Source organism: Triturus cristatus, chromosome 8, assembly GCF_964204655.1.
Source record: "Triturus cristatus chromosome 8, aTriCri1.1, whole genome shotgun sequence".
Lineage (NCBI taxonomy): Eukaryota > Metazoa > Chordata > Amphibia > Caudata > Salamandridae > Triturus > Triturus cristatus.
The window spans coordinates 35852100-35874783 of NC_140591.1; the positions used below are offsets into that span (position 1 = coordinate 35852100).

The window sequence follows — 22684 nt, forward strand, 5'->3', positions numbered from 1 at the left end:
CAAAGTAAGACACGAGCGTGCACCAGGATCTGTGCGCGAAAGCCAGCCATGTGGGAAACCAGCATTAGAATGTGCTGTGAAGCGTAAGACACAAGCGCGCACCAGGATCCGTCTATGAAAACCAGCATCAAAATGTGTGCAGTGCCACGTGAGACAAGAGCGTGCACCAGGATAAGGGCATGAAAAATACCGCTGTGAAAAACCAGCATTAGAGAGTACTGTGCAGCATAAGACACAAGCGTGCACCAAATCTGTGAATGAAAACCAGACATGCGGAAAAGTAGCATTAGAGTGTGCTGTGCAGCATGCGACAAAAGCGTGCACCAGGATTTGTGTAGGAAAACCTGCCCTGCTATGTGTAAAACCAGCATTAGAGTGTGCTGTGCAGCGAGTGACATGAGCGTGAACCAGAATTCCTGTAAAAAACCTGCCACGTAGGAAGCCAGCACCAGAAGGTATGCCATGAGCCACCAGCTTGCACCACGATCCGTGTACTAACAAAGGCAGTAAGGGAACTAGTCCCAGAATGTGTGCTGTGCAGCCTGAGACAAGAGCATGCACCAGTATCTGCATACAAAAACCTGCAATGTGCGAATCAGAATGTGTGCCACCATTGTGCACCATGAGTCATGTATGACAAGCATTTGCAATGCAATAGGTGTCGCATTTGCAAGAGTTTAAGCTATTGTCATTGTAAATGACAATGCCTCTCATTTATGCTAATTAACACATAAATAAAAGGCATTTGTCATTTACAATGCCAATAGCTGAAACTCTTGTAAATACGAGTCCTATTCAAAGAAGAGGCCACCATTATCCCGGGCTGCTCGGAAAGTGAAAGCACGCATGGCGCACTGAATGTTGCAGGAAAGCATGCTGTGCCTGCAGGAGAAACTCATTAAAGAAAATAGTGCTAACAGACTAAAAAAGACGTACCGTTTAACAACTGAATTGAAAGGGCCAGTGCTCATGGGAGGCTACAAATGGAGACAGGGCGGTACTAAGGAGGGACTAACAAGCCTATTAATGAATCAGAAGCCAGCATTTACAAAGGACAATGACACAAGCCAATGGCAAATATGGGCATAGAGTGGGGGGGGGGGGCTTCAATTCCATACTCCAATAGATCATGCCACAGAGTAGCGCATGCGCTGCACAGGATCGACCTAAAAAATAAGCAAACAAGCATTGGCATAGTCAATAGGTCTCGCCTTTGGGACCTTATAAGTATTTAGTTATGCAACTGTTGTGTGTGTGTGGTTGTGGTTGTGTGTGCTTGTGGTTGTGTGTCTATTTTTGTGTGTGTGTAGTTGTGTGTGTGTGCTTGTGGTTGTGTGTGCTTGTGGTTGTGGGTGTGTGTGTGGTTGTGTGTGTGTGGTTGTTTGTGTGTGGTTGTGTGTGTGTGTGGTTGTGTGTGTGTGGTCGTTTGTGTGTGTGGTTGTGTGTGGTTGTGTGTGTGATTCTGGTTGTGTGTGTGTGGTTGTGTGTGGGTTGTATGTGTGTGGTTTTATGTGTGGTTGTGTGTGTGCTTGTGTGTGTGTGCTTGTGTGTGCTTGTGGTTGTGTGTGGTTGTGTGTGTGGTTGTGTGAGTAGTTGTGTGTGTAGTTGTAGTTGTGTGTGGTTGTGTGTGCTTGTGGTTGTGTGTGGGAGTGGTTGTGGGTGTGGTTGCGTGTGGTTGTGTGTGTGGTTGTGTGTGTGTGGTTGTGTGTGTGTGTGTGGTTGTGTGTTGTGGTTGTGTGTGTAGTTGTGGTTGTGTGAGTAGTTGTGGTTGTGTGTGTGGTTGTGTGTGTGGGTGTGTGTATTGGTGTGTGTGTGTGGTTGTGTGTGTGTGGCTGTGGTGTGTGGTTTTGTGTGTGTGTTTGTGGTTGTGTGTTTGTGTGGTTATGTGTGTGTGTGGTTGTGTGTGTGTGTGGTGTTGTGTGTGTTTGTGGTCGTGTGTGTGTGGTTGTGTGTGTTTGTGGTTGTGTGTGTGTGGTTGTGTGTGTGGTTCTGTGTGTGGTTGTGAGTGGTTGTGTGTGCGTGGTTGTGTGTGTGGTTGTGTGTGTGTGTGTAGTTGTGTGAGTAGTTGTGGTTGTGTGTGTGGGTATTGGTGTGTGTGTGGTTGTGGTTGTGTGTGGTTGTGTGTGTGTGGTTGTGTGTGTGTGGTTGTGTGTTTGTGGGTGTGTGTGGTTATGTGTGTGTGTGGTGTTGTGTGTTTGTGTGTGGTTGTGTGTGTTTGTGTGTGTGTGTGGTTGTGTGTGTGTGTGTGGTTGTGTGTGTGGTTGTGTGTGTGGTTGTGTGGTGTGGTTGTGTGTTGTGGTTGTGTGTGTGGTTGTGGGCATGTGTGTGGTTGTGTGTGTGGTTGTGTGTGTGGTTGTGAGTGTGAGTGTGTGTAGTTGTGGTTTTGTGTGTGTGGTTTGGCTGTGTGTGGTTATTGTTGTGTGTGTGGTTGTGTGTGGTGTTGTGTGTGGCGTGGGGGTGTGTGGTTGTGTGTGGGTATGTGGGGGTGTGTTGGGGGGATTGGGGGGGGGGTGTGGGAGGGTGTGGGGGGTGTGGGGATGTGTGTGGGTGTGTGAGTGGGGGGGTGGTTGTGTGTGTGCTTCTGGTTGTGTGTGATTCTGGTTGTGTGTTTGTAGTTATGTGTGTGTGGTTGTCTATGTGATTGTGTGTGTGGTTGTGTGTGTGGTTGTGTTGTAGTTTTGGGTGTGTGTGGTTGTGTGGGGGGGTGGGCGTATGTGAGACTTTGGCTTTGTCAATGTGTTTCAGCCATGTGCATTAAGCTGCATGGCTATGCAGCATGGTTAAAAGTAAAGCTAGCAAAAAAACGCTATGTCCTAACACTTTTTTCCCTGACCGCAGTTATCTGTACTACACAGACACGCGTAAAATGCATTAGTTTAGCTGATTTACGGAGAAAATCCGAAGCTTCGTTCACAACATAAAATAAAATGGGTTTGCACTCACGCATTTAAAACTTCTCAAGGGTCACGCGCTATCTGAGAGGCATGAATCTAGTGAGGTTAGCTTGGCATCCTGGTACTTGTAGTACTGCGTTTAAAGATAGAAATGCAGAAACAAGTTGCAGAATGCAAAGGAAAAAGTAAACGGGACTAAATAAGCTATTCGTACTTCACAACGTACATCTTGGATTCTCTGCACATGGTTAAATTATTTATTGGTGCTCGGTGTTTGGATGTATTTTGTTTATTTCCATCAGAGTTCTTAAAATTCCGAGTGGACTTCCATATTTTTTCCATCTATATTTGCTGACTATCCGTTAGATGGCCACAAAATGCAAATGCTGTGAAAATTAAATCACTGCTTGGCCCATGCTGACTGGCTCGAGGCGTATAACTGTGTATTACAGTGGAAAAAACACAGGGTCCAATTCACTCAAGCTACTAACCTTCACCATGCTTCAGAATATAAAAGAGAATAGATACAGGCAGAGAGGGATTACTCAGCAAATGAGACACCTTGGGACTGGACTGACGTCCTTCGGGAATTGGCTGCTATAACAGCTGGAAAGCACAGTTAACCCAGATTAAATAAACCAGGCTGGGACCAAAGACTGGAAGTGAAAAGTGAATACCGTCTCCTCTGCTAGGAGCTATTCTTCCATTGGCACCAATTTTCAAATGATTTGTTTGAGACATCGTTATAGCGCACACAACAGTGGGAGATGAAGGCATTTGCTTTGCATGCATAAATTTCCTCAATTGTGTCCGCACATGACCAACACATAACAGAAATAAACAAGCATTGGCTGCGCGAGCGGCCGCGATCTGGGGGAGGGGGGGAGAAGCGGGAGTTCTGTGCATAAGAAAAGTGGTGTGAAATAGCAGCAGGGAAGGGGGCGGAGAGGAGGCTATGAGGGAGAGCGACGTAAAGCCATATGGCTGCTTTGAGAGGCGTGCACTGTAGCTCTATGCCAGCGGTAGCACTTTGAAAACTTCCTTACAAAATGTCTCGCTAGCAGCGCATGCGCGCTGGCTCAGCGAGATCTAAAAACATTGTCATTTACAATGCCAATAGCTCTGACCGATTGCGTTGCAAATGCTTGTATAATTAGCACGGACACAAAAATATAAAGCAGACTGGTAAAATGGCAAGTATGCTGTATGAGTCTAACCAAACATGCAGTTATATGTTTGTCATAAACACCTTGTAACATATTCATCATATAAAAATCAAAACCCGTTATTTCCCCATTTTAAAACTTTACTTTTTTCATTGCCTTTTTTTCCCCTTCACCCTTTAATCGTTTTGATATCAATGTTCCCCTTATTTGAACACCTGCCGTTTCTATTTTCTTCCCCTCATGTTATTTCGTTATGATTCAATATGCTTCAGCAATAGTTTCTTTGCTTTCACGTTTATTAACTTAATTGCCATTTCCATTACGATTCATTCTCTGTATTTATTGCGCTTTCTGTCCGACTCTCCTCGTGCAAAAGTATCAGGTGATTTCTGGGCAGAGCCGAGTTTGGCATCCAGTTCAATCGTGAAAACTCAGCCCGAGCAGCGATCAACGGCTTCTGTCTGAACCTGCCCGGGCTATAAGCAGGGTATACACGACACGATGAGGATACCAGATATTGCACAACACCGGCAGTGATGTAATTTCCTCTTCCGGGTCAGCGAGGGCAGAGACAGCACCAACAGTGAATGCAGTCTCTGCCGGCATCTTCCTCCAGCAGCTGTAGGGGTGGAAGGATCCTCTGTCTGTGCGGTGACCTTCACCCTCTGACCCAAGACATCACCCCCAGGCCTCGGATTGTCACCTTCACCGTCCAAGGCCGAGGGAGAGAGGGCTCTGAGCAGGCGTCTGCGCAGGTAGGAGTCTTCCTGTCCACCTCTCCCCTCCCTGCTTCTGGACAACCTTAACTCTCCACTCCCCCACTTCAAGCTGTGGCCTCTCACCGCCTGCTGCCCACTTCACCTCTCACCTCTCCTCCTCTCCGCTACCCACCTGTCCTGTGCAGCCTCTCCCCTTCCTGCCTCTCCTGTGCAGCCCCTCCTCTTCCTGCCTCTCCTGTGCAACCTGTCCCCTCCCACCTCTCCGGTGCACCCTCTCCTCCTCTCCCTTTCCCACCTCTCCTGTGCAGTCTCTCCCCTTCCCACCTCTCCCCCTTTTTACCTCTCCTGTGCAGATTCTCCCCTTCCCACCTCTCCCCCTTCTTACCTCTCCTGTGCAGCCTCTCCCCTTCCCACCTCTCCCCCTTCTTACCTCTCCTGTGCAGCCTCTCCCCTTCCCACCTCTCCCCCTTCTTACCTCTCCTGTGCAGCCTCTCCCCTTCCCACCTCTCCCCCTTCTTACTCTCCTGTGCAGACTCTCCCCCTCCCACCTCTCCTGTGCACCCTGTCCCCTCCCAGGAGCACCCTCTCCTGTGCAGCGTCGCCTCCCCACCTCTCCTGTGCAGCCTCTTCCCTTTCTTCCCTCTCCTGTTCAGCCTCTCCTCACGTATTGCTAACCTTTCCACTCCCCTCCTCTCCCCCTTCCTACCTCTCCTGTGCAGACTCCCCCCCTCCCACCTCTCCTGTGCAGACTCCCCCCACCTCTCCTGTGCAGACTCCCCCTCTCCCACCTCTCCTGTGCAGTCTCCCCCTCTCCCACCTCTCCTGTGCAGACTCCCCCCCACCTCTCTTGTGCAGACGCCCCCCCTCTCCTGTGCACCCTGTCCCCTCCCACCTCTCAGGTGCACCCTGTCCCCTCCCACCTCTCAGATGCACCCTCTCCTCTTCCCACCTCTCCTGTGCAGCCTCTCCTCCCCTCTCCTGTGCAGCCTCTCCCCTCTCCACCTTTCTTACCTCACCTGTTCAGCCTCTCCTCACTTATTGCTAACCTTTCCTGTCCCCCACTCGACCCGTACTCTCTTCCCACCTCGCCTCTTTTCTCTTCATTAGATTCTCATCTCGATCGTAGTGGGTACGACGTGATATTTCACTAGTTTCTCTTATTTCCACGTTGCACCTTGAACCACGTTACGTTGCAGTAGAACTGGAAGTAATGGAACTTTTGCAGGGTTGTCGAAAGTATTGTTATTGCACTGTACATCACATTCCATCTTACGAAGGAGGTGCCAAAGGGAGAAGAGAGCCAGAGGCCACCAGGCACAGTCTGTCCACCTGTGATGTAAAGAAAACCAAGAAACTGCATAAATCAGTGATTCTGTGTGATGCATCTAATTTACAGACCAATGAGCTATGCCAGGGTTCATGAAAAGAGGAACGTATGGGGTCAAAATGCACGGGGTTCTGTCCCTGACCCTTTCCAGGCTCTAAGAAGGTCTATGAAAGACACTCTTACTCTCTTCACCCTTTACCTAGGTGCCTGAGAGGAGAAGCTGTGTAGAAAAGGGAGTAGGGGATTGAGGTGAGTAAGGGTAGTAATAAGGAGGGTAGAGCCTAGAACACACTGGGCAAAGTATTTAGTTTGGGCCTCAGAAACAAGGATTTGGAGGGAAGGGAGGGACTAGCTAAGAAGCCATTACTTGCTGAGATTCCTAAACCATTGAGGAAAAACGAAACAGGACAAATGCAATCACATCTTGGAAATCAGCGTACTACACTTACAACACAGCCTCCAGCAACAACAAGCTGCAGTATTCAAGCAGGCTTTCATGCTCATACTGCTTTTGAATGTGGCCCACTTTAATGACGTCTGACAGCACGAAAATGCTTTAATTCAGCAACAGACTGGTCTTTGAGGGCTGCAGAGGAAATCATAGATTGGCTGCAGAGACTCTAAACATTGGATACTTTTGCAAGAAGTGGGAGAGTTAAAACTTACGCTTGTTTATAGAAATAGTCAAAATGACCCTCTTTGAAACGTCCCATGTTATTGATTGAGTGCATATGTTTGCAACCAAACAGTTTCACTATTTTTTAATAGTTACTGTAATCACACTGTGTTTTCTTATGATTCTCCATTGACATAACTAATTAAACCTTGGAGGTAAGCTCTAGTCCTTCACCTGGAAAACACCTCTTGACGATATTTTTGATCTTTCCATTTCTTGGCCTATATTGCTCCTCCCTATGAGCTCTAAATTTGTAGACCGCATTTACCTAACAGTTTAGGAATTATCTTGAATACAATTATCTCAGTGACATTCCAGTTTGGATTCCAGGCAAAACACACCACAGTCGCTGAACTTCTTGCCGGCAGAGCTGACCTTTGCATCATTTTTGACCAGGGTGCCCCCGGTGCCAACATCCTGCTTGACCTTTCCGCAGCCTTAGAGTATCTCATTTTATTAGCCTCTGACATGATTAACTCTGCATTTATCTAGCAGCTTTAAACTGCCTGAATTCCTTCTTGTCTTCCAAATATCAAGCTATCTCATTCCCACCTTTTCGTTCTTCAGAAATGCCTATATCATGTTTATTACCCTACATTTTTCAATATTTACTTGTCTCCTTTTTGATTTAGTTAGAATCTTTGGTTTTTAAATAATCTCCTACACAGAGGACACCAAATTATAGTGTCCTCTGCTGACAACTCTTCTGTCATCTAAGCCAGCTTTCAATCTTGTATGTCTTTCATTGTGCCATGAATCAAAACCAGTTGCTTGAAAGTAATTGATGACAAGACAGAGGTCCTGCTGTTAGGTAAACAATCTTCCAGCTGGTCCCCTACCTAGTGTCCTGCTGATTTTTGGTGATTCCCCCCGCCCCATGTTCTTGGCTAGAAAACGCAGAGTCGTACTTGATGTAAATCCTTCCCTGACCACTCAAGTTAATAAAGCTACAGTAAGCCTCTTCTCTATCCTTAACATGCTGCAGAAAACCTTTATCTGGGTACCTGTTTCAATTTGGAAATCTGTTAACTACGGACCATTAACATGACATCTAGACTACTGCAACATCCGTTACTGTGGCATGGCAGACTACCCAATTCACAAACTCCAATTGATTCAAAACTTAGCAGCAAGACTCATTCTCAAATTACTAACTGTCATATTTATCAATATTTGAAGGCCCTTTATTGGCTGACTATGAACAGTTGTTCTCTTTTCAAAATTCTGTGCTTTCCACACAAGGCTTTCCATTGCACTGACTCTGAATACCTTAGCAAATGACTTAAACTTTACCAACCCAAGAGATCTGTCTGTTCATCCAATCTCTCGCTTGTGACAGTTCAATGGATCTGTCGCTGTATTTGACAGCTATTTTTTATTGCTGCAAAGAATTGGAATCTCCTGGCCACATCTTTTCGACTCTTTACCAATTTTTGTTTATCAAGAAACATATTAAAACTTGGTTTGCACAACAGCTTCCATTACTTATGTTTCAGAGTCCCTCCCTTTTTAGGTCTCGCCTAACGACGCAGCGTTTGCGCTGCTCGCCTTGGCGAGATCTATTGTTGTCGACTTGGCTTCGGAAGGGAGACAGGAGATGTGCACACGTACAGACACGCGATGTGCACGTGTACGGCGTCTCTTTTACTGAGGAGATGTGCACGCGTACAGACAGGCGATGTGCAGATCTCCTGTCCCCCTTCTGTCATCGTTTCACTTTCTTAAAGCACACGCGTGCTCTGTTTGGGATGTCCTCAAGCCCCGGTGAGCGACGCGCTTTCGCTTGTTTGTCTTGCATCTGCGAATCTGGTATGAGAGCGCTTGTAAAGCAACACCTATTCAACTTCGGTAGGTTGTTTTTAGACATTTTCATCTTGGTTGGAATATTGTGCGTTTGATCATAAACCCTTAGCGACCAATGTGATTAGTAAAACGGTTTAATTTTTTTAATATCATGGATGTGCTCACGGCATGTCTTTGAGCTTGCGCCCGGACAGCCGATGTGCACGCTCGCGTACGACTCGGGGCCTTTCAGCAGAACGCGCGCAAGGCGCGCTTTCGCTTTCCCTCGTTTATTTTGATGCATCTCGTCACTGGCGCAACTTTTCAAAATATGGCACTTGTGGCGTACATATCTTTCTCTCATGACAGAAACTCTTATCGCCAACTTTCGCCCTTTTATCTGGACCTGTGGGTGTAAATGTAAATTGATACTTGTATAGCACACTACTCACCCGCAAGGGTCTCAAGGCGCTTGTACGAATACTGCTGTGGAACCCATCCTGGATTTCCCTATGAGGCGTCCACTCCTGGGCACCCCCAAGGTGGAGGCCAGGCATCCTTAGCGTTGTGGGGGCCGTTGTGGAGATTAAGCAAGCTATTGCCCAGAGTTGCAGAGTGGTACTCCATGATTGGAATAGGCACCGAGGCGAGAATTATCAGGTCCGTGGAATTTTTGAGCCCAAGACCCGCTGAGGCGGGGAATTGAACCCTGGTCCCGGGCTAGACTTCTGCATCAGGGTCTGCAGCTCTAATCATTGAGCCACACTTATCCACTGGGTGTGTGACTGCATCGTTCTACAAGGAGAGTGGGGGACCGGGAGCGTAGTTGGAGAAAGGGGGGAGGTCCAGTACCCGTGCTCCCACAGAATACAGTATATATACTAGGAGGGTAGCTGTTCCTCAGAGAATAGAGATGAGACCAAAAAGTTGGTTTGTGAGCTTGTTGCGAGGTTGGGTCGGAGTAAGTGTGGGGGGAATTCCTCCTTTAGAATATAGTGCCCTCACACACCCTTGCGAGTGTCATGCTTCATCACAGGGCGTTGTTTCTCGTGGGGGTGGCGCTGCAGTCCCTCACGGGCCCCGCAAGAGGGCTCGTTGTCGGAGATCTTTTAAGGAGACGTCGCAGTGTGTGGGCCTATAAAAAGGGAAGGTGAGTGAGTTGGTTAAAATTACTATATGGAAACCAGAACCAAATTTTTTATTCACGGATCCATATGGCAAATTAAAAAGAATCCTGGAGCTCCTCTTTGGAAAGAATATGGAGGGCAGATGTATGACTGACCGCTGCTCTCAGGATGGGTGCTGTGGTGAATGAAGTCCTACTAAAATGGGGTCAACATGTTTTGCGCTTGCTGTTGGTCCCTAAGGGATCCCGTAGCGCTTCGTCAGGACCGGTGTAAAAGGTGAGAACAAAGTGAAGCAGGTTCCAGAGAAAAAGAAGAAGTCTGTGAACCTGTAATACCTTAATATTAAAGGAGTTAAGCGTCCAAGCGCTGATAGAAACTCTTTCTGTATTGGACCAATCCCGGCATACTATTTGTACTATTTCGAAGGGCCGATCTTTCCTTCCTAGCACGTTCATTTAAAAAAAAAAAAAACTTTCTTCACCTTTTGGTGGTACAGTGGTAAAACAATTCAGTATCGGGGTAGTATGTGTCATATTGCTAAGGTAAATCATGTCTGACAGGCAAAATGTATAGACTTGTATTAACATTAAAATACAAAATATCAATCAATTCTTGAGGATTTAGGAGGTGCTTGGTCTTCAAATTACCAATCTGCAAGAACCAGTTATTACCATTCTATATATGACTGTCGGCATAATCCCCAGGCACCTGTGCACATTCGTGCTGATGGTTCAGAATGGAGCCTAGGTGTTTTTTTAACCTGCTTCCCCTATCATGGATTACTACAGGAAAGGTTTTTGTGATTACGTTGACAGTAGTTTAAACTGCCACAACAACATTGGTTGAGCTCTAGGTAGTGTCCAGGTGTGTGTGGTTGTAAGTCTTCTAGGTATTAACATATATGTAAAAACTTGACCTCATAATGTGATCAGAGGATAATCTGATTCTTCCCACTGTTGGTGAATAACGGAATTAAGGGATCTGTCTTAAACACGATCTATGGTATTCCTATGACTTGGAATAAAACTTCCCTACAGAAGATTTTGAAAAAACTTCAGGCTAAAAAACATGAGTCATTCTACCCCAATCAGTACATGCCCTCTAACATACCTGCAAAGACCCAGATATTGCCTTCAGTTGTGCAGGAGTCTGGTGTCTTCAGAACGGGATCTCGCATTTATTGTCCTTGTATTGGGAACTCATTGAGATGGAACCCTTTCCCCCCTCAACTTCAAAGATATCACTGTCTCCAACTGCAGGAGTTCTGACTGAGACTCTAAAGTTGCTGCTGGTGCTTCAGAAAGCTAAGACTGAGGGAGAGGAGAAGGACGGGGAGTTTGCGAGGGAGGCATTGAGATTAGCCCAACAGGAATAAGAGGAAATGAGATTGGAGAGACGGGGTAAACGGGCCAGAAGAGAAAGAAGAAGGGAAGGAAAACATGAATTGGAGAGAGACAGGATAGCCTTAGAGAATAAAAATCTCTGGATGGCAACAGGGACCTCTACATTTGGGAATGGTGATTCTGAGTCCACCTCTGTAGGAGTACCTTCCAAGCTTCTAAAGGAGCGTGTACACATGTATGTAGAAGGCCAGGATTTTTTGGAATGGTTTGTGAGTTTTGCGATCACTTGTAGAGTTCAGGCTTTGATTGATGTGTCTAGGGCAGATACTTGAACAAGTCACTTGCCCATAAAAGAAGTGCCACTCATTGGGCTAATGCGTAAATCTAATCAAATTAATTACAAACAGTATCTAAGAAAGTGGACGGTGTTGTGTTTGAAACTTTGATATGTACTGCTTGATTGGAATGTGTGGATGAGCGAGATGGTTGCCAAAGATTCTCATTTCCATAACCAGTTGATGGTGATAAAGCAACTTATGGGAGAGTGCTCTACCCCTTTTAGGTGGAAGTAGCATGGGTCTAAGTAACTGATAAAGACAGACAGGAACTCTCAATAGATTCCAAACCCAAGGGTAAAGGACACAGCAATTTCCAGGGGTCCAAGAGAAAACTGACATAAATGGAAATAGGGTTTTAGTCGGGTACAAAGGCATAAAGCGTCCCAGGAAGTTCCTTTAAGCCCAGTGCAATTACTTGCAATAGGTGTCACAAGGAGGGGCACTACACCTATCACGGAGAGAAGCCAGCAGTGACCCATACTGTAAAGGAATCCTCTTGTTCTGTCTCAGTAGTTGCCATGTGAGTTGCATTAACACTTTTCAAGACCAAGTACCATTTTGTCGCTAAGCAATCTGCCATTGGCATCAGGAATTGAAGCTTTCTTCATTGCCAAAGATGGAAGTGCTAATTGTCTCAGAGACTTCAACTGACTGAGATACACCACCCGGCCATGAGGATGAAACAGCCAAATCTGACCATATGTCTTCAAGTGGTGGCCTGCCGCTCCCATTTCATCCCACAATCCATGTTCAAACATAAGTCTGTTGCCTTGTTCCTTGCAAAAGAACCCAATCTGCTAGGTTTGCAGTTTGAACTGTGCACTTTGCACTGCTAGCGTTCTAATGTCATCCAGCAGGTGAACTCAGGACTTAAAACGCACAAGAGGAGATGGGAGGAATGCTTGCAGTTTGTCTAACCACCGGCAATCACTCTGGTAGCATCCCAACCCATCGTTCTTTTGCTCAATCTATCTGTCAGGTGGGCTGGCCATGAAGAAGCTCATTACAACTGAGTGCAGACTTCTACCACTGGACTGACACGCAGTCTCATCTGCCAGACTGCTACGTGGAAGACTGTCCACGAAGCACTACTGCCTGGATAACCATGTCCTGCGGGAAGATCATTTTGCCCAATCTGACCTGTAGGATATCCTGCTCTGAGTCATTCCACAGACCCACCACTATGTGGAGGTAGTGCTTTGGTGATCTATTCACAAGGTGCGGAATCTGTGATTAGAAGTGTCTGTCAGATGCAGTTAGAATATTAACCAGGAAGAGCGTTACCAAAGGGAAGTAACCTTTTTGTAACATCGATCTCAACGATTAGCCAGCTCTGTTCACTAGCAAATAGTACTCTTCTAGGCTCAACTGTTTATCTCAAAGATTTCTTTAAGCAAGCTATAGACCCAGTGTCCTTCATTTACATTCATTATGGAAACTCACTGCTTCTGAGTCCAACAGAATGCATAGCATCCTCAAATCAATAATTCATGTGGTGTATATATAGGTCCTGAAAAGAATGCAAACTGAACACATCTTTTATCTGACTCAGTCTATCCTTTTGTATGCTAAGAAATGTCTTTACTGTCAGATGGAACATCATTCAGTACACAATGTATTGCCTCCTATAACTGTACAAGTTCCTTTATTTATGTCTGAAGAAGCATCACCCAGTACACCATGTATGATATGTACAACTACACCTTTACCTAACATGCAAAGTGCTCTGATATCCTGCGGAACGGAGCCCTCACATTACACACTGTACATATGCTAGGGTGAGTCCTAGTGATTTGCTCGTGATGAAAAGAAATAGTGAAAAGCACTACTATTTCTACTACAACTAAGGTCAAGTCTTGACTTCTTTAGGATTGTTTAGCCCCTCAGATTGAGGGAGCACAGTCTTGAACACAGGTTTCCTGGAGAGGCACCATCAGCATAGGGAGAAAGTTAGCGGCGGCGATAATTTGTAGAAGGGATTGAGTAGGTGGGAAGGATACACATTTTGGCATCTCTATCAGTATGGTGAAATGGGTAGGTTATTGCAAGAATGGTGTACATTGATAGGGTCTTAGAAAAGACATTGCTAATGCTAGTGGCAGTCGAACCTGAACTTGAAGTTTTGGCTTTTGTTTTGGATGGGTGCCATATTTGACACTTTAATAGAGTGTACTTGGTTAAGTTGGGGTTTTATTGATTTGAAACACTTACCGAGGCATCTGGTGACCGGGGAAGCAGGACTCCAGCCACCACCTTCCATCGCTGCTGTGATGCTGCCGAAGGGGTGCCAGGAGGCGCTAAAGCACGCTCAGGGCTCTCGCAGCGCGTGAAACACTTACCGAGGCTTCTGGTGACCGGGGGAGCAGAACTCCAGCCCCCACCTTCCATCGCAGAAGCGCTGACGCCGCCCCAGGAGGCGCTAAAGCGCGCACAGGGCTCCTGAAGGCGGGGTGGGCGCGCCCAGGCCAAGAGCGGGCCCGTCCACGCCCGGAGGAGCCCGGAAGAGGCTGGTCTGGGCCCTCCCTCTAACTTATTCCATCTTAAAGCCTGTAATTAAGATCTGGATTTGAATTTGGCCCTACAGACACAGATGGGTAAAAGGAAATCCACCACCAACAGAGGTGAGCCAACTAACACTCTAGATGCCTTCCTTATAAGAGCCTCTGACGCTCTGAATAAGGAGATTAAGACTGTGGAGAGCAAAATATCAGTGGACGACCTAGTAGTGCCTGATTGGCCAACTGCCTGTACTAATATTGGGCCGCCAACTACACATACAGAAGATCTGCCTATTTCCTCTTATCCTTTATCACCCAAGCAGACTGTAACTCACTCGAAATGTCAAGCTAATGCTAGAGTTCACTCTCCGACTGCCCATGTTGAACCGCCTCCAAAAAGGAAAAAAGGGGGTGTCAGATCAGCTACAAAGCCAACTTTCGTTGCTCCACAAGAGGTCGCAACAGCCTCCATACCTTCAATGGACACACTGCTATAAAAAATGGAACAGTCTTTCACATGCCTATTCAAACAAGCTATGTAGAATTGAGGCAGTTTTGGAGTCCTTAAATCTAACCATAACAAGTTCCAGCGGTGCCAACCTGGTTCACCACTGATCTCCAAGAAGCCAGGCGCACCTACAGACGCCTGGAGAAGAACTGGAGAAACACCAAGACAACCGAAAACTACTCCACCAGAAGGACGCCATGACGGACTACCACAAGCAAATCAGAACCACCAAGAGGAATTTCATCTACAACAAAATCCTCGCCAACTCCGCCAACCCCACCAACTCCAAGGAGCTCTTCACCGTTATTCAGGAATTCACTAACCCACACAGTGAAGCCACAGACATCACCCCACCCCAAGACCTCTGCGACAAGCTCGGAATCTACTTCGACCTCAAGGTCAAAAACCTCTACGACAACTTCGGCATCCACCCTCCAAATGTCACAGCCAGCCGCCTGCCCTCCAGAGACACCAGCCAGCCCACCATCTCCACTTGGACTCCGATCACGACCGAAGACACCGCCTCGACCATGAAAGGCATCCACTCGGGGGGGCCCCCACTGCCCCCTGCCCCCTTGCATCTACCACAGAGTCGCAGCCGCCATCGCACCCGAACTACAGCGCACCATCAACACTGCCCTCCAAAACAAGCACCTTCCCAGACGACTGGAAGCGCGCAGAAGTCAGGCCCCTGCTTAAGAAACCCACAGCTAACTCCACCGACCTCAAGAACTAACGACCCATCTCGCTCCTCCCCTTCGCAGCCAAAGTTGCAGAGAAAACAGTCAAAAGGGAACTGACTCGATTCATCAAAGAGAACATCGTCCTCGACCCATCCCAATCCGGATTCCGAAGCAACCACAGCACAGAGACCTCCCTGCTCACCGCCACAGATGACATCCGCACCCTACTGGACCAAGGCCACTCCGCAGCCCTCATCCTACTCGTCCTATCAGCGGCTTTCGGCACCGTCTCTCACCGCACACTAGTCACCAGACTACACGACGCTGGCATACAACGAACAGCGCTGGAGTGGATCCGATCGTTCCTCACCGGAAGAAGCCAAAGGATCAGACTTACTTTCTGATCCCACGAAACTCACCTGTGGAGTCCCACAGGGGTCATCACTGAGCCCGACCCTCTTCAAGATCAACATGGCCCCTCTCGCAGCCATCGAACAACAACATGGCCTCAACATCGTATCCTACGCCAACGACACCCAGCTCATCCTCTCCCTCACCAAAGACCCCACACCGCCAAACTCCACTTCCATAAAGGAATGCAAGACATTGCAGCCTGGATGACCAACACATGCTTGAAGCTCAACGCCTAGAAGACAGAAGTCCTCATCCTTGGAACCACACCCTCAGCTTGGGACAGCACCTGGTGGCCGACCGCCCTCGGAAGTCCACCTACCCCTTCAGACCACGCCAAAAACCTCGGCATCGAACTCGGCTTATCACTCACCATGAACCGACAGGTCAACGCCGTCACATCCCGCTGTTTCAATATCCTCTGCATCCTCCTCAAGACCTTCAAATGGTTACCCCCTGAGTCAAGGAAGACAGTCACCCACGCACTCATCACCAGCAGACTGGACTATGGGAATGCGCTCTACGCCGTCTCAAACAAGTCCATACTCCGCAAACTCCAGACAATATAGAACACCGCCGCCAGACTCGTCCTTGGCATCCCCCAGCACAAACATATCAGCCAACACCTACAAAGACTCCATTAGCTCCCCGTGGAGAAAAAAAGTCACCTTCAATATCCCCACTCACGCCTACAAATGCCTACACAACAACGGACCCAAATACCTCAACAACAGAATCAACTTCCACGTACCCAAAAGGAACCTCCGATCTCCCACTTCGCACTAGCCAAAACCTCGCGCATCCACAGAGCCAGAGCAGGCGGAAGATCCTTCTCTCACATTGCAGCCAAAACCTGGAACGAACTACCGGCAGATATCACACGCTCCCCCTCCCTGAACACCTTCAGGAATGCCCTCAAGACCTGGCTCTTAGACTAACAGATCTGCGGACCCCGACCCCCCCCCCCCCAGCACCTTGAGACCCTCACGGGTGAGTAGCGCTCTTACAATTCCCCCTGATTGATTGATTGCCCTCTGAGTTTACCGTAATACCTCAGCGTTCTCCAACCACACAGGATAGTATGAGACCTGATAGTGAGGCCCTCAGGGTAAGAGGTCCTCAATCAGGAGGTATGATTGCCAGTGAAGTCAGAAATCATTCCCAGCCTTCAAACTTGCAAGTCACCCATCCCCCCCATCATTCCTCCCGTCATTCTCTGCAACCACAGAGGGCACCTGGCCCATCTTTACCATCCTTTCCATTGACTGTGGCACACTCTAGAGACTACAACTTCCACGTGACAAATGAAGCCAACATACCTTGTGATTTAAAATTGGACCTTCCCCCTCGCTGCCTGTCCCTATGTCATAGTTCTGGCAAATGTTCCTAAACTAGTGGACACTCAGACAGAAACCACGGATCAGCTTATTACCAAGGCATATCACTGGATCAGCAAACACGGGTGGGGGTGGTCGAGGGAAGTTACTCCCTTGTATCCTAATGGCAAAAAGGGTGGCTTGGGTAGGGAACTCCAGGAAATCTTTTCAGGGGGACTGTGTGGTTGTCCATTTTAATTCGCACCGTCTGGTCCAGCAACTGTTTGGGTGCTTACCCGATACAGCTACACAGCAAACACAGTTGTTTGGGCTGCCACTTTGCTTCTTCTATAAACCTGATAGATTCTTTAATAGGACCCAAACTTCTTTGATCCCATATAGCAAAAACTAAGAAACCTCTCCATAGTCCTCCCTTTTATTCACCTCCCCATTAATAACCGCTTTAGTGCCTTAACTGATTTGGATGGGTGTGATTGACGGGGGAATGGCTGAAACTGCTGCTACCTGTTACTTGATTTGCCGTGCGGTGTTTGAGTCCCACTTTGATTCAGTAAGGGGAAAAGCTGAGGAAGATTTGATTGTTCTGTGACCCCTTGAAATTGTCATTATTTTTACTGGCTTTTGAAGCTGCGGTTGTTGAAGTGACCTCTTGAAATCGCCATTATTTTAGTTGGCCTTTGAAGTGCCGGTTGCTGAAGTGAACTTACAGCGATATCTAATTTGTCTGAGATATAAATTGCCCACTCGGGATTCTCAGTATATTTTATGTCCTGAAGATGACCATGGATTAACACCAAAAGGTCGAAACGCCGTCGACGCTATTGTGGCCGCAACTATTGGACACATCTTCTGTCTACTGGAGTTTTATGTAAATTTTGTAAACTCCTTTGTTATGTAATCATCTCTTTGTCTGCCACTTGTCTGGTTATGTATATGTTTTTATGTTATATGTACCAGCCTACAACACTGAGCTGTTTTATTGAATACATTTTGTATGTTTTTCTATTAGGGTCTCTTTTCTTTTCCTTTTCCTTCTTTTTTGTTCATTTGTATTTCAATTTGTATTTTGTTATACACACAAAATGTATGTTTTTAGTGCTTTTGGATATCTGTTTTTGAATTGTACACTCTGAACCTTTTGTTTGGAATAAGTATTGAATGCCCCTGGTTCAGGTGGTTTGGGCTGGCCCTGTGGTGGTTAATGACGGGGGAATGGGGCCACTACTAATCACCCCGAAGTTCTAGGAACCTAGGGCCCAACTCCCCTAAACCTCCCGTGGTAATCCCCAATCACACACTCATCCCCAGAGATCATGTTAAACTAGTCTCTTGGAATATTGCTGAACTAAGGTCCAAAGTGTCCAACTTAGATTGGTTAGCAATTGTCAATAAACATGTTTTGCCTTCAGGAAACATGGGAAACGGAACCAACCAATTTAGATGGTTCTCGTTCCTTTTATACTCCAGCCCATCCTTCTGTTTCTGGACGCGCCAGGGAAGGGATTTAAACTCTGTTAAAAAACACTTTAAAACTAGCAGTCTTATCAATTTTTAATGATTCTCCTTATTATCATCTTCGTAACCTAATAGGACCAAGTGGTGACACCATTCTTTTAATCAACTACTATAATAATAATTTCAATGTGAATATGAAAGAGGTCGTTGATATGTTGGAAAGAGATGTTAATACTGTCTTTAAGAGCCTTAAGCAGCTTCCAAAAATCCTATGGGTGGGTGACTTTAACGCACACTGCTGTACTTTTTAAAATAAAACAGTATGCGGTATGTTTAATGACTTGGGAGATCCAACCTCCCACTTTGTGCACGATGCCTATGGCGATGCCCTGAATAGATTCTTTTTTATTAACGACCTGGAATTTATGAACCCTACTGACCCTAGTTCAGGCTCTCTACAACATACATTTTGATTGTCCAGCCAGGGTTCAACCCTAGAGTATCTAGTGATCTCTTCGCCCCTGAGAAAATCTATCTCTAATACTGCAATCATGCCATATGGATTCAGAGACTACCACGCTATAATTGGTGACTTGGTATGGGGAGGAACTGTTCTGGAGCAGCCAAGAGATGTTAACGCATTGATAGCAAGGAAAAATGGGATAATTCTAAAATGGGAAATGATAAAGTGAAAACTATCACATGAGTGGTTGGTAATAGATTCGTAGACATTATGATATGTCTGGCAGCGAACCCTGATCCAATACCCGTAATAACAGACTTTGACAGAATCTTATCAGAGGCAAAATAGTCACTAAATAGTGAAAGAAAAACCTCTAATATCTCAGGCCCTAAACAATTTGACCAGTCCTGCACGAAGGCCCTATCAAATCTACACCAGACTCTTAGATCTACTCCTCGGGATGCAGCACTAGTCCAGACCCTGCGGCTTCATTACTCAGAGGCTAGGAAGCGGGGAACCAATACTCTCAAGGAAGATGCTTGGGAGAAACTCCATCAAGCGGCTCTTTAAAAAAACTCCAGGGATTTTTGGAGTCATCAATGCCCCATTTCTTAAATCTTTTGAAGCTCAGAGAACCGAGTGTCATGTGGACGAGGATTCCAGGATCGCACATTTTTCCTCTATTTTTAAACCTCATATAGAGGGCAAGTTAGCTAGTCAGCTGATTAGCTCCCCATCTAAATTGTCCCTATGTTTTAACCTACAGGAAATAAGACTGACCCTCTCACAGTCCTCTACTTATAGAGCCCCTGGCCCGGATGGCACACCAGTAGATTTTTTTTATGGAGCACCCTGATCTATGGGGGCCGGTGCTCACTAATGTTTTTAATGTAATTGCCACAGTGGGCCCACCCGACTCGCGGAAGAGGTCTAATATAGTTCCAATTCAGAAAAAAGGAGACAAATCCCAGCCTAAAAACTACCAGCCAATCTCTCTGCTAGTTAGCACCGCCAAATTCATGGGTCATGTTTTACTCAACAGACTAGAGGAATGGGTCACTGACAATAACATCCTGATCCGGTAACAATACAGGTTCAAAAAGGGGAGTGGCACCCAGGACCAACGCCTCAACCTAACCCTATTAATGGCCAAGTATACTAAAGTAAAGCAGGAGGAACTATACCTGGCATTTATGGATCTCTCAGCAGCATTCGACTGCATAGCCCACCAGCATCTCTGGAAAATAATGCCAGAAATGGGTATTGACGATTTGATGATAACTTTTATTAGACAGCTTGTTCTTCAGCAGTGGCAACCGTGCGCTATGGAAACCAGGGTGAGTGCTCTGGGTCGTTCCCAATTATGAGAGGAGTCCTCCAGGGGTGCGTCCTTGCCCCATTCCTTTCTTTCATCTACACGAATGGGGTGGAAGCACCCCTGTTGAATTCCACACCAGATGTCCCAACGATCAAGAATGTGCACACCCCAATTCTGCTATATGCAGACGATGCTGTTCTGATTGCCCGTACTGGTCGAGCCTTACAACTACTATTGGGGATTTATGTAAGCTATATGAGTAGTTTAAATCTTTTTTTTTTTTTAACTTATTTTTATTAAACACTGCTTCCATTACATCCAGGATAAGGACGCACATGTACGTTTTCGGGGGTTACAATCAAAATACCTCTAGCATTGTTAACAAAATATCCTGTGAATATATACAGGCTCATTATTTGTGAGGACGAGTTACTCTCACTTATATCAGCAATACAGTTGTTTTTCTTTGTTCTTTCTATCTCCAAACAGTTAAACCAACATCCCAAATAATATAATAATAACAATAATCACAACTGGGAATACAGAGTCTATTCTTGAATCCAATCCCTACCCCATCCCTCCCTCCTCCCCTGTGGCAGCGACAGGCAGGTGACACAATACATCTGACCTAGGTAAAGAGCTAGCAGTACACTCCTATCTTATTCAAGAGTCATGAATTCATGGTGCGAGAGGATGCGTGTGGTAGTGTTATGTCGGGAGGCATTAAAGCGGACCCAGTGCTCGACGTGCTATGCGTACTCGCAGTCTCACCCTCATATTCTGTTGTGGACACTTCAGTCAACATTTGCCCCCATTCATGGAGATCACCTTCCGCATTCTCATCTGTCCGTACTGCTTTGAGACGACATTCCTCAGCTACTCCCCTCTCCTGCATGTCATCTCTCCATTTCTTCCACTCAGGTGGTCCGAAATGTATCCAGTGGATTGCTATCCTCCATTTCGCTAGTACCAGTCCTAGGAGTGCAAACGTATAGCGCATCCTAATCCCTTTCTGCGGCGTCGGAAGCACTCCCGGAACACAGTGCTTTATAGATGTATCAATACGCACCACTGTAGCCGGGCCAAGAGATAACACCTCCCGGTACCAGTACAACTGCAGACGTGGACAATTCCAGGCCATATGTAGAAATGCGGCGGGATCTGTACCACATCGTGGGCATGGGGAAGACCACCCAGGTGTGAACTGTGCTCGCCGTTGGGGGGGGGTAAGGTATGTGCAGTGTAGATAATAGAACTAAATTAATTTGAACCATGCGTTGCTAGTGGCTTCTGCCACTTGTGCCAGTGCTCTCCTCCACTCACCATCTGCCAATGGGACTGGCAAGTCATCGTCCCACCTCGCCCTGATCTTGTCTAAGTTCGACCCCCTGTCTGCCTTTAGTGTTATGTAGATTCGGGAGATGAGCCCCCAACTAGAACCTGGGTCCAGCAATGTAACCAGCATGCTGGACTCACCTGGTTCATCGGGAAATATTGTCCACATCTGACGCACGGTACTTAATATTTTGGCATACTGCAGGAATTGCCAATTGGTTACACGATTAGCAGACACGCTGTCGTAATAGCCAATGTGGTTACACGGTTAGCAGACACACGCGTCCTTGTGTGTGGAAACTGTCATTCAGAAGGGTTACAAACATACCAGGGCTTTGCCTCCTACGTTTATCATTGGCTATTACGATGTCGTGGAACTAAATGGATGATGTGTATGGTCCACATAAGGGAATTGGATTTGACTGTGATATACCAGATACTATATAAGGGTCGTAATCATAGCAGCCAGTACGCCAAACTGGGAACTTGACATTTATCAGCGTTTCTCGCAGAACTCGGTATTGTTAATCTGACTACCCGGTATAATACATGATTTTGTGCTTTGGAATGCGAAACGGACATTGGCCTTGGAATCGCCCATACCGGATTACACCAGACTCCTATTCCCATATCACCTTGAAAAAGTCTAAGTATAGATGAAACGCGCGTCGGCAAAATTGTGTGCTGGGAATCTTTGAAAAAAATAATAAAAAGTGAATGAATTATCACCTGATGACGTCTTTGGACCATTTACTTGATGTTTTATTAGATTGTCCTTGTCAATACTTGCCTAGGATTGTATTTGAATTCAGACCTTGCTTATTATTTGTTCAGTACTGTATTTGTATTGTTACACATAATATTGGGTGTGCTGTAACAGCTTTTTTCTCTAATGTATTTCCAAGCATTTTAGTTCCTTATGTGCCAATAGCACCTCTAGGTAGTAGGTGTATTAAGCTACTCTAGCACCCCGGTCTAACTATAGTGACAAATTTGCTCACACTTATTTTTGTTAGTTACATATACGTATTTCATATTGATGTGCGGTTCTCTCCCTTATAGGGACCACTACTACCTATTAGTTCTTCTATATGTTCCAGAACACTATCGATGCCCACAGACCATCAAGGACCCTCCCCATGTTCAAATCATACTGGGCCTCAGATGATGGACAATCTGCATTCCGAGATATCGGAAGCAATCACACTTCCAGTCCATGCCGACCACAGGAAGCTCTTGAACTGTGCCCCCCACCAGTGCAGCAAGTGGGAACAAGATGATTTTCTGGCAGTTAATACGGATGC

At 46.4% G+C, this 22684-nt stretch overlaps 1 protein-coding gene across 1 annotated transcript in view; it reads left to right on the plus strand.

Annotated features, from left to right (window-relative positions):
* The first annotated feature begins 4591 nt into the window (after positions 1-4591).
* LOC146799901 (uncharacterized) overlaps positions 4592-22684 on the plus strand; it is a 35882-nt gene continuing 17789 nt past the window's right edge. The window contains exon 1 of the mRNA XM_085620830.1: positions 4592-4815. The gene's annotated coding sequence lies outside the window, so the exon portion shown is untranslated. The remainder of the gene's footprint in view (positions 4816-22684) is intronic.